The sequence below is a fragment of the Gossypium hirsutum genome, chromosome D03, assembly GCF_007990345.1.
Source record: "Gossypium hirsutum isolate 1008001.06 chromosome D03, Gossypium_hirsutum_v2.1, whole genome shotgun sequence".
NCBI classification, from domain to species: domain Eukaryota; kingdom Viridiplantae; phylum Streptophyta; class Magnoliopsida; order Malvales; family Malvaceae; genus Gossypium; species Gossypium hirsutum.
This window is the reverse complement of record NC_053439.1, coordinates 11,308,122-11,325,535: the sequence shown is the minus strand read 5'-3', so window position 1 is coordinate 11,325,535 and position 17,414 is coordinate 11,308,122.

Here is a 17,414-nt window from a genome sequence, read left to right as displayed (position 1 = left end):
TTTCCAGTGCCGTGACCTAAGATTTTATAGCTTTTTGTGTCCTCGTATAATAATAAATTATCATTTTAGGTATGTACTTTTTGTTTATTTATGGAATTATGAAACCGAACCCCAGGATTAGTTGAACAAAGATAATAAATTTGGGTAAGGTGGTTGGCGTAGTAAGTAAAAGATGAAATATATATATATATAAATCATGAATTATCCAGACTGGATTTGGGTTGTTAAAGAAAATGATGAGCAGGATTAATTCATATCCAAATTTAAGACAATAACACTATGATATCTGCTCCAGACCCCCCCCCCAAACCTTGGATCTTGTATTAACCCTTTCTTTTTCTTTATTGCATGATAAGCTGGGTACAAATTACAAAATAGTAAGATACGATATGATTAATTTAGAATTCACACATAAGAGATGTCAAAAAGTGCAATCAATATTTTAAAATGGATGTTACATTGGATTCGAGGGTATTATTTTAATTAGTAAGTTTATTAAGGCATTTCAAAAATAAAATTTAGATCAAGCTCACATTATTCACTTAAACAAAAAAAAATATAAGAAAATCTCAGGATAATAAAATTTGAATCATTTAATAGATTTCAAATGGAATAAAATTTTTTGAATAAATTAAAATAGAACGAGACAAGACAAAGGTTAAACGCATCAAACATCTACATAGGTGATTATTATTTTCAATATTTTACATTCATAACAAAACAAAATGAATGATGGAACAAAATATACCAACTTTAAGCAATAATAAATCTAACAATATATATTTCCACTCCCATCGAGATGTACCGAGCAAACTTAAATAAATCCATTTTTTGTTTGAAGGAAGGGCTACGAAATGGATTTATATTGTGCCCGAACATAGGGGCCTCTTTTAGTCCATAGGGTTTTGTTTGAAGCCTTAATTTATAGGCCTTGTCATCTTGTAAAACCAAGTTTTTATCTCTGTTATGGATCCTACATCACACATTACAAATTCATAAATCTTTTAATGAAAGTTTTAACTCCACAAGTAAAATTAAGAAGTTGATAAGTGTCTTACAAGAATATAATAAAATATTAAAAAAATAAAAATATATATTTTAAAAAGACATGTGTAATTTTTTAAACCTATTTTTATAATAAAAAACTTTTTACTAAATTATATATATGGTAACCAAATTACAATATAAAAACTAAATCTGCAATACAAATACTAATACCATTTTAAACCTATAAAACGCCAAAACCATATAAAAAGATCGCAAGAGAAGTGAAAACAAAACACCTCAAAATTTTTGCATCTACATCCCAACCTTTGACTCAATATATTATGAGGTAAGCAATTATCACCACATATGCAATATCAAGGCATAATGGTAAGATAATAAAAATGTAATCTTTAAAATGTTAATACTAAGCATGGTTTATTTAAAATCTAGGTAATGGATTAATTATTATTCTTTATGTCAAGACTAAAATTTTAAAATTCAAAAAGTATAAAGACTTAGAATGATCTAATTGAAAAATATGGACTATGTAACAACCCGATACAGTGGTGTCGAAAAGTACGATTTTAGGTTTCATTTTAATAGACCGAGTCTATAAATAATTAATAAAAATATTTACGGAGTTATGCTATAAATGAATTGAATCGAGGTTAAGTAATTCAGTTGATTTGAGTATTTAATCTAGTTCAAGAATTAAATTGAAAATTTAGATCGCTATAAATTTTAATTTGAAAATAGTTAAAAAGGACTAAAATTGCTAATAGCCCAAAAATTTTGGATGGCAATAAAAAATGCCAATTTTGTGGCTAAAAAATGTTGATGTTATATGTTATTATTTATTATAAAAAATTATAAAAAATAAAATAAGTTAAACTAGTTTAAGTGGAAGGAGAGAGAAGATGTCTTCTCCATCCTTCCACGTGACAAGAAAAAAAAAAGAGAGAAGAAACATAATAGATTTGGTTAGGGTTTCAAACTTTAATCCACAAATTGGTAAGTGTAATTTATTACTTTTCTTATAAATTTTATATTTTTGAGATCGGGGAATCATAATTTAACTAATTTGTGTATCAATTTATAAAACCGTTAAAGTTTTAGAAAGTTACCATTAATGATTTTTCTTTTTTTTATGTTAAATTGATAGATTTTTAGTGTATACATGAAAAATGACTAGATTTTTGAAGTTGGATGTTAGATTTTTCACTTGAGAAAATAAAGTAGATATCAAGTAGAGTAGTTATGAGATTTTGTTAGAAATCGATAATAGAGGGTCTAAAATAGAAGGAAATGAAGGCGGATTATAAATCGACGCTTAGAATGGAGAGTTATGCTTGTTTCGATTTTAAGAATTTAAATTGAATGAAATGTGAAGTTTGTCTAGGATAATAATTGACTATGAATTGGGTGAATTATTGATCGTGTTATTTGTTTATGTTAATTCGTAGCTATTGACAATCCGATTTCTTCAAAAGCGAAGGAAAAAGCTAAAGTCACCGATGAGTAGTTTGAAATTTCCTATAAGTACCATCATAACTCAACTTATTATTTATTTTTCCTTTTAATTTCATTGTTAGGTAAGTTGACAACACGAAAGAAGTTACACATGAGTGGCTGACTAGAAATATAATATTGAGATTGATTATTGTGATAGAGAGTTAAATCGTACAAAAATAATAATAATTTGAAACAATATAATTTATTAAAGTTGCACATTTGGCATGAACATGAGACAAATCATGTCATGTTTAATATGAAATGACATTTAATGGAAGAGTTGTTGCTGAGATCAATAGAATGGAAATTGAACTGAGAATGAAATTAGACTATGGGTTGTTGTACTAATTGTTAGGCAAATGTTGAGAATAATTAATGAGTTAAAGAATCAAGTAAAATAATAGTAATAATAATTGCTTCGACTATAAGTCGATGAGCGCTAGGTGCATTTTCCTTCGAATGTCCCAACTATGGCTTTCACAATTGCTACTTCGGCTAAGCCGATGAGCGCAGGGCGCGAATTGTTTACGTCGGATGTACCAGTGTAAAATTATTCGACTATAGGTCAATGAGCGCCAGGCGCACGTGCTGGGCACGATTATTACTTTGGATTAACCGATAAGTGCTGGGCATAATTTGTTTAGTTTGGGATGTATCGATAAGGCACTGGGTGCCAAATTATAGTATTAATAGGATCCGTAAATTAGTTCGGATCCGAGCTATGTATTAGCGAACATCAATATTGAACAAGAAGAATGGTTAGAATCAAATTGGTAATGTAATACAATATGACAAATTCAGACAAAATTAAATAAGGTTGCACACGTCGTTTGCAAAAAAAACAAAGTTAATAAGTTCGTTAAAATAGATTGGTTAGTTATAATATCACTTTTGGTTGTTTGGAATACGTATGTATATTACTGTTTTGGATACACTTTGATATGAAACAACTTGAATTGATCTAAGGAAGAAATAAATCAACTAAGTCGAATTATTTAAATTTCATGCTATATTGAGTAAGTTATACTAATACCATTTGAAATTAATACTCACTGAATAGTCTTGTTTTCATATGCAGGCTAGGTGTATTTTGAGATTTTGTACTCAGAGTCGTCAGCATCCAACCAACAAATTCTAGACTCAACCAAGTTCGTAAATTTTGTTTTGTTTCAAGTTGGCAAGTACTTGGTTTTTAGTAAAGTCATTTGGCTATAGATATATTTTTGTGACAAAAAAAATATTAACTTTTGGTTGCTATAATAATATTATTATTCGTTAATTATATTTCTTTAATGTGATATCCTTAGGTTGCAGTATGTTTCGGAATCTTAAAGTGTTGGGAATTGATTTGGGAGATGATTTAAATATGAATATATTTTGAAATCTAAATTTTTGCAAGGGGTTTATGTAAAATAAGTAGAAATGCTACCGAATATTAAAAAAAACAAATTTACCACTACATTACCATTTCAATAAAGTGAAATAATAATTTAGGTTGTTTCGACATTTCAATGTGGCATTTTATATTCGGATCCTCTAACTAGGTTGGATATAAGGTGTCATATTTAGTGGTATAAGAGCTATAGGTTTACCCAATTCTCGGATTAGATCGATTTAAGAATTGAGTCTAAAAGTACATGCCAAAGTTAAGTCAAGTCGGAGTCGAGATTTGAATGTTGATTATAATTTTTAAATTTTTTTCCTATTTTATAGCTAAAGATGTCTGTAGAAGCCAGAAATGAAGCTGATCATAATGTAAATAGCGGTGGTTCTTCCACTGAGAATGAAAGTAGAATTGGTTCAGAAACACCTGTTATGGACTCAGCTGGTGCTCAACAGCTTAGAGATGCTAAACCTAGACCCGAGAGTGATGAAAACTTGCTCCGTGTTATAGTAGAAGCTCTTCAATGAGTAGCTGGAGCTGCTCCTATAGCTTTTTCAGTGCTAATAACTCAACGAACACTGATAAAAGAATTGCAAAAATATGGTGCCATAGAATTTATGGGTTTTAAAGGGATCGATCCATCATCAGCTAAAGCTTGGTTGGAATCAACAAATAGAGTATTGCAACAGCTCGAGTGTACTCCATGGGAATGTGTCACATGCGCTGTCTCTATCTTAAAAGAAGAGGCGTATCTATGGTGGCAGATAGTTACCCGCCATGTATCAGCGGATCAAATTGATTGGGAATTTTTTCAATCTGAATTTCAAAAGAAATACATTGGTGAATTATATTTTGAAGACCAGAAACATGAGTTCTTAACATTGAAGCAGGGTGAGATGTCTGTGATGGATTATGAGCGTGAGTTTCTTCAGCTCAATAAATATGCCTCGGAGTTTGCGCCAATAAAAGAAAGGAGTTGTAAAAGGTTCCTTCGAAGATTGCAAGATGAACTCAGAGTTCATTTGGTTTCTCATAGAATTAAGGAATTTATTGACTTGACTAAACGAGCTAAAATGGTAGAACAAGTATTGGGTCTTGATAAGAAATTTGAACTATCTCGAGCTATTGGGAAATGAGTGGGGACTTCTAGTTTGTATTAGATATCTAAGGGATCTAAAGAAGCTCGTGAGTCTGGGAGAACGACCTCAAGATTTTCTAAACTTGACAGAGCTCGAGATCGTCAACCATCGATATCAGTAGGTAGCGTGAGAGGTCCTCCAAGAGATTCTGATATTCCAACATGTGTTCATTGTGGGAAAAAGCACCAAAGTGAATGCTGGAAGTTGACAAAAGCTTGATTTCGCTGTGGATCTTTGGAACATTTTGCTCAAGATTGTCCGAAAAACGAAGATACTTCTCCAGTTATAGCTTAGAGGTCCACTCCTTCTGCTAGGGGCCGACGAAATCCTCGTAATGATTCTGTTTCACGAGGGATTCAGAGGAAAGATACGAGCTCAGCTACTCAGCAATCAAAGGCCAGAGCTCCAGCATGGGCCTATGTTGTGCGGACCCGTGAAGAGAGTGATGCTACAGATGTCATAGCAGGTATATTTCTTTTATGTTTAGTACCTATATATACTCTGATTGATTTTGGTTCATCTCATTCATATATAAATGCTACTTTTGTGAAAAGGAACAATTTAAAGTTGAAAATGTCAAGTATTGCAATGGTGGTAATGAGTCATTTAGGACAAACCGTATTAGTTGATCAAGTTTGTAACCGATGTCCATTGGAAGTCCAAAACATATTCTTCCCTGTTGATTTATTGATCATGTTATTTGGTGATTTCGATATGATTCTGGGTATGGATTGGTTGACAGAATATGATGTAATTCTGGATTACCGTAGGAATAAATTTTTAATCCAAGGTATAGATGGAGAGGTAATGAAAGTAAATGGCATTAGATTGAATGGTTCGACTCACGTGTTCAAACTAATAAGCTCATGAATCAAGGTTGTGAAGCTTTCCTAGCCTATGTCATTAATTCAAATTTGGAGGAGGGGCAAATAATCAAAATTTGAACGGTATGCGAGTTTTCTAATGTGTTTCCAAAGGAATTTCTGAGACTACTACCTGATCGAGAAGTTGAGTTTGCGATTGAAGTTTTTCTTGGTACAACCCCTATATCAATAGCTCCATATCGAATGGCACCGACAGAATTAAAGGAGCTAAAAATTCAATTACAAGATTTGTTGGATTGTGGATTTATAGGCCCTAGTATCTCGCCTTGGGGAGCTCCAGTTTTGTTTGTTAAGAAGAAAGATGGATCCATGCGACTTTGTATTGATTATCGTCAACTAAATAAGTTGACGATTAAAAATTGATATCCTTTATCGCGCATCGATGATTTGTTTAATCAGTTGAAGGGATCCTCAATCTTTTTTAAAATTGAATTGAGATCGGGGTACTACCAGGTAAAGGTGAAGGATAATGATGTACCAAAAACAGTTTTTCGTACATGGTACGATTATTATGATTTTCTGGTAATGCCATTCAGACTGACGAATGCTCCTGCGGCATTCATGGATCTCATGAATCATACATTCCAGCCTTATTTAGATCAATTTGTGGTAGTATTTATTGATGATATTCTGGTATATTTAAAATCAGAGATCAAACATGATGAGCATATCAAAATTGTATTGCAAGTATTGCGAGATAAACAACTATACGGGAAGCTTAGTAAATGTGAATTCTGGTTGTCTGAAGTGGCTTTTCTGGGGCATGTGATTTCAGTTGAAGGAATTCGGGTTGACCCAAAAAAGTTTAAAGTTATTCTTCAATGGAAGGCACCAAAGAATGTATTAGAGATCAGGAGTTTCCTAGCTCTAAACGGCTATTATAGAAGATTTGTAAACAGATTTTCCAAGATAGCGGTTCTGATGACAAAATTGTTACAGAAGAATATACCATCTGTTTGGACAGAACAATGTCAAGAAAGTTTTGAGAAATTGAAAGTGTTGTTAACTAAAGCTCCAATTTTAACCCTACCTGAATCGAGGAAGGAATTTGTGGTTTATAGTGACATCTTGTTGAATGGGTTAGGTTGTGTATTGATGTAGGATGATAAGATGATTGCGTATGCATCCTGACAACTGAAACTGTATGAACGTAATTACCCGACGCATAATTTAGAGCTTGCTGCAATGGTTTTTGCTCTAAAGATATGGAGACACTATCTCTATGGTGAGAAATGTCGTATCTACACTGACCATAAAAGTCTTAAATATCTCCTATCTCAAAGGGAATTGAACTTGAGACAACGCCATTGGATTGAGTTGTTAAAGGATTATGATTGTGTGATTGATTATCATCTTAGGAAAGCAAATGTTGTAGCTGATGCACTAAGTAGAAAAACAATAATTGAATTACGAAGAATGTTTGCTCAGCTCAGAATTGGTGATGATGGCAGTCTAATAGTTGAATTACAAGTTAAACCTCTGTTGCTCGATCAAATCAATGAGGCACAGTTGATCGATACGAAATTGTCTGAGAAATTGAAGTTTGCCTGTTAGGGTGATAATGAGAATTTTAGCTTTGATACTAACGGTTGTCTTCGGTTTCATAATCGCCTTTGTGTTATTGATAATGTAGAGTTGAAGGAGTTGATTCTATGTGAAGCTCACAATGGCCCTTTTGCTATGCATTCTGGTGGTGCAAAAATGTATCGTGATCTACGAAAATTATACTGGTGGCCAGGAATAAAAAGGGAGATTGTCGAACATGTTGCCAAGTGTTTGACTTGTAAACGGGTAAAAGCCGAACATCAAGTTCCCACTGGATTACTTCAACCTATCTCGATTCCTGAGTGGAACTGAGAGCGAGTTACGATGCATTTTGTGATTGGTTTACCAACCTCACCGAATAAAAGAAATGCTATTTGGGTGATAGTTCATCGACTTACAAAGTCAGCATATTTCTTAGCAATAAGGACAGATTGGTCACTTTCGAAGTTAGCAGAAGTTTACATTCGCGAGATAGTTAGACTACACGGTATACCTACGTCTATTATCTATAATCGAGATCCTCGCTTTACATATAGATTTTGGGAGCAGTTGCATGAATCATTGGCTATGAGACTAAATTTTAGCACAACATTTCATCCTCATTCCGATGGCCAATCAGAACGAGTCATCCAAATTTTGGAAGATATGTTACGTGCTTGTATTATAAATTTTGAATCAGCTTAAGAATGTTATTTACCATTAGTTCAATTTATGTATAATAACAATTTTCGATCAAGTATTCAGATGGCTCCGTATGAAGCATTGTATGGTCGGAGATGTAGAACGCCAGTCTATTGGGCTGAGCTAAGTGAGAGAAGGGTGATCAGGCCAGAGTTGATTCAAGAAACATAAAATGTAGTTAAACTTATACAGGATAGATTAAAAGCAGCATCCGATAGATAATATTCATATGTAGATTTGAAACGGAGGGATATTGAGTATTCGATGGGAGATAGAGTATTTTTAAAAGTTTCCTCGTGTGTCCATGCTCAGACTACACCGTTCTGACCCATCTCATGTGATTCCGATGGAAGAAATTAAAGTTCAACGTGATTTGACTTATGAGGAAGAACTAGTGAAAATCTTAGCTCGAGAACTAAAAGATCTAAGAAATAAACGTGTACCAATGGTGAAAGTTCTATGGCGTAATCATAATGTAGAACAAGCGACCTGGGAACCAGAGGAAACAATGATATCCCAATACCCCATATCTTTTTCCAAGTAAATTTCGAAGACGAAATTTCTTAAGATGGGAGAATTGTAACAACCCGATACAGTGGTGTCGAAAAGTATGATTTTAGGTTTCATTTTAATGAACCGAGTCTGTAGGAAATTAATAAAAATATTTATGGAGTTACGCTATAAATGAATTGAATCAAGGATAAGTAATTTAGTTGATTTGATTATTTAATCTAGTCAAAGGGTTAAATTGTAAATTTAGATCACTATAAATTTTAATTTGAAAATAGTTAAAGGGTCTAAAATTGCTAATAGCCCAAAAATTTTGGATGGCAATAAAAATGTAAAATTTGTGGCTAAAAAAATGTTGATGTTATATGTTATTATTTATTATAAAAAAATAAAAAATAAAAAATAAAGTTAAATTAGTTTAAGTGGAAGGAAAGAGAAGATGTCTTCTCCATCCTTCCAAGAAGAAAAAAAAAGGAGCAAAGAAACAGAATAGATTTGGTTAGGGTTTCAAACTTTAATCCACAAATTGGTAAGTGTAATTTATTACTTTTCTTATAAATTTTATGTTTTTGAGATCGGGGAATCATAATTTAACTAATTTGTGTATCAATTTATAAAACTGTTAAAGTTTTAGAAAGTTACCATTAATGATTTTTCTATTTTTTTATGTTAAATTGATAGATTTTTAGTGTATACATGAAAAATGACTAGATTTTTGAAGTTAGATGTTAGATTTTTCACTTGAGAAAATAAAGTGGATATCAAGTAGAGTAGTTATGAGATTTTTTTAGAAATCGATAATAGAAGGAAATGATGTCAGATTATAAATCGACGCTTAGAATGGAGAGTTATGCTTGTTTCGATTTTAAGAATTTAAATTGAATAAAATGTGAAGTTTTTTTAGGATAATAATTGACTGTAAATTGGGTGAGTTATTGATCGTTTTATTTGTTTATGTTAATTCATAGCTATTGACAATACGGTTTCTTCAAAAGCGAAGGAAAAAGCTAAAGTCACCGACGAGTAGTTTGAAATTCCCTATAAATACCATCATAACTCAACTTATTATTTATTTTTCCTTTTAATTACATTGTTAGGTAAGTTGACAAAATGAAGGAAGTTACACATGAGTGTCTCACTAAAAATACAATACTTAGATTGATTATTGTGGTAGAGAGTTAAATCGTACAAAAAAATAATTTGAAACAATATAATTTATTAAAGTTACACATTTGGCTTGAACATGAGACAAATTATGTCATGTTTAATATTAAATGAAATTTAATGGAAAAGTTGTTGTCGAGATCAATAGAATGGAAATTGAACTGAGAATGAAATTAGACTATGGGTTGTTGTATTAATTGTTGGGCAAAGTTGAGAATAATTAATGAGTTAAAGAATCAAGTAAAATAATAGTAATAATAATTGCTTCGACTATAATTCGATCAGCGCTAGGCGCATTTTCCTTCAAACGTCCCAACTGTGGCTATCACAATTGCTACTTCGGCTGAGCCGATGAGCGCAGGGCACGAATTGTTTACGTCAGATGTACCGATATAAAATTACTTCGACTATAGGTTGATGAGCGCTGGGCGCATATGCTGGGCACGATTATTGCTTTGGATTAACCGATAAAGTGCTGGGCACAATTTGTTTAGTTTGGGATGTATCGATGAGTCACTGGGTACCTAATTATTGTATTAATAGGATCCGTAAATTAGTTCGGATCCGAGCTATGTATTAGCTAACATCAATATTGAACAAGAAGAATGGTTAGAATCAAATTGGTAATGTAATGCAATATGACAAATTGAGACAAAATTGAATAAGGTTGCACACGCTATTAGCAAAAAAAATGTTAATAAGTTCGTTAAAATAGATTGGTTAGTTAGAATATCACTTTTGGTTGTTTGGGATACATATGTATATTAATGTTTTGGATACACTTTGATATGAAACATACTTGAATTGATCTAAGGAATAAATAAATCAACTAAGTCCAATCATTTAAATTTCATGCTATATTGAGTAAGTTATAATAATACCATTTGAAATTAATACTCACCGAATGGTCTTATTTTCATATGCAGGCTAGGTGTATTTTGAGATTTTTTACTCAGAGTCGTCAGCATCCAACCGACAAATCCTGGACTCAACCAAGTTCGTATATTTTGTTTTGTTTCAAGGTGGCATGTATTTGATTTTTAGTATAGTCATTTGACTATAGATATATTTTTGTGACAAAAAATATTAACTTTTGGTTGCTATAATAATAATATTATTAGTTTATTAAATTGTTTTAATGTGATATACTTAGGTTGTAGTATGTTTCGGATTGAAGTGTTGGGAATTGATTTGGGAGATTATTTGAATATGAATATATTGTGAAAGCTAAATTTTTGTAGGGGGTTTTATGTAAAATAAGCAAAAATGTTGTCGAGTTTTAAAAAAAAAACAAATTTACTACTACACTACCATTTCAATAAAGTGAAATAGTAATTTAAGTTGTTTCAGCATTTCAATGTGGCATTTTATATTCGGATCCTCTATAACTTTACAGATAGTGCAAAACTAGTAATTAAAATTAACCATATGGATTTAACTACTACTATTTGAGTCAAGGCTAAATTTTCAAATTTTGAGCAGGGACAAAAGTTGACCAATTCAAAAAGTACATGTGTAACACCCCTTTGTTGGAAATATACTTCAACAAAACAAAATAGTTAGTATTGATAGAAAAAATATACTAAGCGTAAATAAATAAAATAATCATTGTGTTGTGGAAAAACCACTACCTTAGAAGAAAATCCGCCATGATCGGTGTATTTGTGTAGTGGACATTGCCCCCCAAGGATAACATAGTACTTCAATATTTTTACACCCGAAGAAAGAAGGTAGAACACAATTGGTATTGCTTTTCTAAAAAGGAAAATGAAAACTAGATCGAAAATAAAGCAAAAAACTTAGTCGGAAAAATTTGATCGAAAAGATTGCTAAAAAGAAAAAAGGCTAGTTAATAAAAGTAGAATGAGAGAAAAGGTTGCTGTTTTGCTCTCTTTTTTTCAAAATGAGTAGAATGGTCTTGCTATATATATGATTTTCTAAAGGGGAAAAATAGTTTGTTCCTAGTGTCAGTTTCCAAAAAACACACAATGGCCAGAAACTGATCAGACAAGGCTTTTAATGTTTCTGTAATAGAAAAAACGGTTTGTAACAGATAGAAACTGAAAAAACTTTGAAAATAATTTGTACTATTTAAAAACTTTTAAAATTTTATCCAATAAGAAACACGCGTGCAATACGTGTTGTAGACATGTGTTAACACGATCACAGACCAGACAGGTGGTGGCATGCATGTGTTGAGCCTTTAGCCCTAATTACTCAATGAGGGTAAGAAGCAAGACTATATTTAATCCCTCTTAATAGTATTTTCTTAACCAATGTTGGATAATTCACTTTGCATTACCAAAATTCCCCCACTAATGCAAAAGAATTGGAAATTTTATAAGGTAGAGATTTTTTTTTCTTTTCAGTAAAAAGTGAGAAGAGCGATAGCAAAATTAGCTGCTTAAGTACTAGTATCTTGTGGATTTGACCTAGTACGTAGTGAAATGAGTGATTCTTTTCTTTAACAAATGAATGAATCTTGAAATTGTTAAGATAAGGGTTAACTCATGTCATAACCAACACCCAGCCCAGTAAGATATTGTCCGCTTTGGGCACACATGACCCTCTCGGCTTTATTTTGGAGAGCAACCATACACCCTTAAAAGGCCTCTTACAATTTAAGTGTTGCTACCCCTTTATATAGCCTAGGTTTCTCTCATGCTTTACCGATGTGGGATTCGCCTAAGGTGTTACAATCACCCCCTTAGGGATTCAGCGTCCACGCTAAGGTTTGCCCCACCACTGCTTAAAAGGCACAGCGAATGGCTCTAATACCAATAAATGTCATAGCCAACGCCTAGTCTGATAAGATATTCTCCACTTTGAGTGCACATGACCCTTACGACTTTGTTCTTCGTAGCGCCCATACACTCCCAAAAGGCCTCTTACCACTTAAGTGTTGGTACTCCTTTATATAGCCTAGGTTTCTCTCATACTTTGCCGATGTGGGATTTGCTTAGGGTGTTACAACTCATGACACATGACTAATCTAAGATCCAATTGGTGTTCCACGATAGATTAACATGTTTTAGTCGATACACCTCAAGATGCTGGTAAGTGTTTTAGAAAGATAACCCAATGTCTTTCATAGAAAGTGGCTAGTTCTTCACACTTACGTAGGTGATTTCATCAAATCTATCTCAATGTAGACTACCTGAATTTGGACTATGAAATCATTAAGAGCATTTATTAATCTCATCTTCTAAATTTTAAATTCGATGAATTCATTAAGTCTTTCTCAATAGTACCACTCAAACTCTGGGATATGAACTCATTAAGAGTAAGTAACTCAACCTCACATGTCAGTAAATTCATCAAGTCCGTCTCAATAGGGCCTGTAACACCCCAGACCCAGCTGAGTTGGTTCGACCAGAATCTGGCATGCCACTTAGCCACCAAAGTGACTCTTCATTAACTCACAACCTAACCTTGAACACACCACAGATTTACAACACAAAAATGGGTTAAATGATCATAATGTGCAGAATATCATAACAACATGCTAGGAATATAAAACATGCGAGCACATAAAGTTTACGTAAAAGGAAAAGGTTCGCATATTCAAATAAAAATACACAAGTACTTAAACTGAATATTAAGGTTCGCACATCAATAAAGGTTCACATACTTCATACAATCATAGGTTCGCATAATAACATAGGTTCACATAATAACATACAACATGGGTTTGCATAATAACATAGGTTCGTAGAGTAACATGAGTTTGCATAAATACATGGCTTCGCAACAAGAAGGGCCATACATCCTAGGGTTCGCATACTTTAACTAGGTTCGCAAACAAGTAAGGCTTTTTCTAATAATAATATTATTTGTGGAGTTATGCCTTGTATTTTTTTACTTTTTCTTCTTCCAGTTAAACTCTGGTTTTAGTTTCCCACTTAAACTCTGATTAGTGTAGGTTATTTTAATATTATTTGACCTACAATTTTGCGTATAAAAAGGCTATTTTCCATTGAAAAATAACTCATTACACATTTAGGCATTAGCCTTTACAAGCTTTTAGAGATTTTTGTATTTACATCTTGAGGGTTCTTATTTTAGGTTTCGGGGTTTAGTTTTATCTCCATCTTTGTACTATTCATTTTTTTCGTTATAGTAAAATTATCTTTTTCCGTGGTTTTTTATCCCATTTGGAGGGGTTTTTTCACGTAAATATTTGTGTTCGATCTTTTTAATTTCTTTGTTATTTTACTTATTTGTTGCTTATACGGGTTTATCCCCAACAAATTGGAATCAAAGCTAGTTTGACTTCCGCAATCAACTCATTCAGAGATAGCAACAGTAAGGTTTGATATTGATAAGTTCGATGTGGCAAGTTTGAATGATGCCAATTTTGATTCAGAGCGATCTTAAGAAGGTCCTTACGAAGAAGAAGGCTGCAGACATGGATAAACCAGAATGGGATAGGTTAGATAAAAAAAAAGCTCTATCCATGATTCAATTATGTCTAACAAATAATGTATTGTGGGAGGTTTTAATAGAGAAAACGACATTCACCTTACAGGAAAGGTTAGAAACCCTCTACGTGACAAAGTCTCTGGCTAACCAATTAGCGTTGAAACAATGCCTATACACGTTCCGCATGGATGAAAGTGAGCACCTTAGAGGTCACATTAATCAATTTATTGCTCTTTTGAATGATTTAAAAAAAATTTATATTTAGATTAATGATGAAGATCGGGCTATGCTATTATTATGTTCTTTTCCCCCTTCATACAAGTCTTTTAGGGAGACCCTGATCTATGACAAAGATAATCTCTCATTCGAGGATGTGAAGTTTCATATGCTGAGTAAAGAAAAACTTGACAATGAGTTTGGTGCCAATAGCAAGTCAGATAGGAAAGTCTCGATTTTGGTAGCATCAAGGAAGCGAGACAAAAGATTTCACTATTGTAAAAAGTTAGGTCATGTCAAGGCAATTTATTACAAACTGTGAAATAAAAGGGTTGTTGAGAGAAACAAGGAAGATTTAGCCGGTGTTAATTTGGACAATGACAAGGGTGATGGTTTCTTGTTCATGTCAATAAGTGAAAGCTCCGAGCTTATGTCCGAGGGGATCCTGAATTTGGAGTGTTTTTTCTACATGTGTCCTAACAGGGACTGATTCTTCACATATAGTTTAGTTGAAGGTGGATTTGTGCGCACGGGGAACGGTTCACCTAGTAAGGTAACTAGTATTGGTACTGTTCAGATTAGGATGCACGACGAGGCAATTAGGACATTGTCAGATGTCACACATGTGCTTGACTTAAATAAAAATCTCATCTTCTTAGAAAATTTGGACTCGAAGGGTTGTAGAATTAACATTGAGTCAAGTTGCATTAATGTAACACCCCTAACTCGTATCCGTCGCCGGACTAGGATTAAGAGGCATTATCGAACAATTCACATCATTATACAAACATTTCATATACATTGATCATGTATCATCATATCACATTCATTCATAATCACATTGTCCCTTCAATAGGTTTACGAGATCTAAAACATGCTTTTAAAAAGGTTCGGGACTAAACTGGTTTCACATAAAAATTTCTGAAACTTTAAGAATTTTCTAAGTAACAGACATCTCACGCCCGTGTCAACAGCCACGTGGACGACTATAGGCCATTTGCAAGGCTAATTCACCAATCATAAGGGTCAACCCTACACAAGCACATTCCAATTATAAGGCCATCGACATATCAAACCTCACATTATAAACAAGCCAAATCTCATGGCTCAATACATTTCAAACATATAGGCACCAATAGAAAAAATTACTTATACACTTAACAAACCAACTAGCCTATACATGCCACATAACCAAAATTACAAACCTTTTAAATACCAAAACCATAGCTGGATAGTGTGATGGGATCTCCGACGATTTCCAACCCGAGCGAGCTTACGGAACACTATAAACATAGAAATATAGCACAAAGCAACCTATAAAACTTAGTAAGTTGATATGTAAATAATAAGCAAACTGTTAACCTACTTTTCCCAATGCTCACAACATGTTTTCAAGATAATACAATGAAAATTGCAAATAGTTCCACTATTTACTCATGTTCACATCAAGCTGTCTACTCGAGTTTTAGTCACTAAACTATTTATATCTTGCGCTATGAAACTCCAAATTAAAATCCACTTGATTTTCCTAAAACTAGACTCATATATCTTCTTACCATAAAATTTTCAAAAGTTTTGGTTTAGCTAATAAGTACAGTTAATTCTTCAAATTCGTCCTTATTCTGCATACGGGATTCAAAAGATATTCCTGTTTTTTCTCTTGAAAATATACTCATTGAGAATTTTAATAATATAAATTATAACCCAAAATTATTTTTATACAATTTTTAATGATTTTCCAAAGTTAGAACAGGGGATACCAAAATAATTCTGACCTTATCTCACAAAAATTCAAATATCTCATAATAAATAATTATTTTGCTTACACCATTTCTTTTATGTGAAACTAGACTCAATAAGCTTTAATTTTATTTCTTATTCAACCTCTAATGTGATTCCCACAATTTTTAGTGATTTTTCAAAGTTATACAACTTCTGTTGTCCAAAACTATTTTATTACAAATTTTACTCTTTCATGATTTCATTCATACATTTCATAAAATTTCGTTTCTAGTTCCATACGTCCTTATAACACATATCATATTTCATCTCATTCTCAATCATATAATCATCTACATAGCTAACCTTAGCTTTCACAATTTTAATCAATTTAATCCTTATATAACATTCAATTCATACTTCCATATAGCCAAATGAGCACATTTTGGTATACAACATATTTAAACACATACCTTTCTCACTTCATATACATGATACGGTATGAACTCACCAATTCAGTTTCATTCGATCTCACATAGGTTCTATACGTACCTGTCTTGCTTAACTCGATCGTACTTTCATTCTTTACTTTCACTTACTTGTTGATTTCTGTCACGAATACCTTGCTTTCATTGTACCATCACTTATAACCATGTTTCATCCACTTTTCCCATTGAACCATTTGGAACACTAAAGGATACTCAGGGATCTCATACACATAGTACCGTAACAATGCTATATCCCATATATGGTCTTACATGTAATCTCGTATCGATGCCAATAGCCCAACCATGGTCTTACACGAAATCACATATCGATGCCAATATCGCAGACATAGTCTTACATGAATTCTCATATCGATGCCATATCCCAGATATGGTCTTACACGTAATCTCGGTAACCCTAATGTCATGACATTTGTATCCTATCTATTCCTAAGGTTCAACTGGGACTTTTACTTTGTCGAATCTCCGTCGAACATTTCCAAATCATTGTAATAAAAATTAAATTCAATATTTAAGCATTCACTATAATCATCTCAATTAAGCATTTAAACATTTATAATTTAATGCTTATTAAACATACGAACTTACCTCGTCACTTGCTCGTATACGAAGATCTACTAATCCGATACTTTTTCTTTTCCTCGATCTAACTCTTTATTTGATCTTTTTACATCTATATAAATGAATTTAACATCAATTTAACACATCTCTTATTCAATTCAATCCAACTTACATCTTAGGAAAA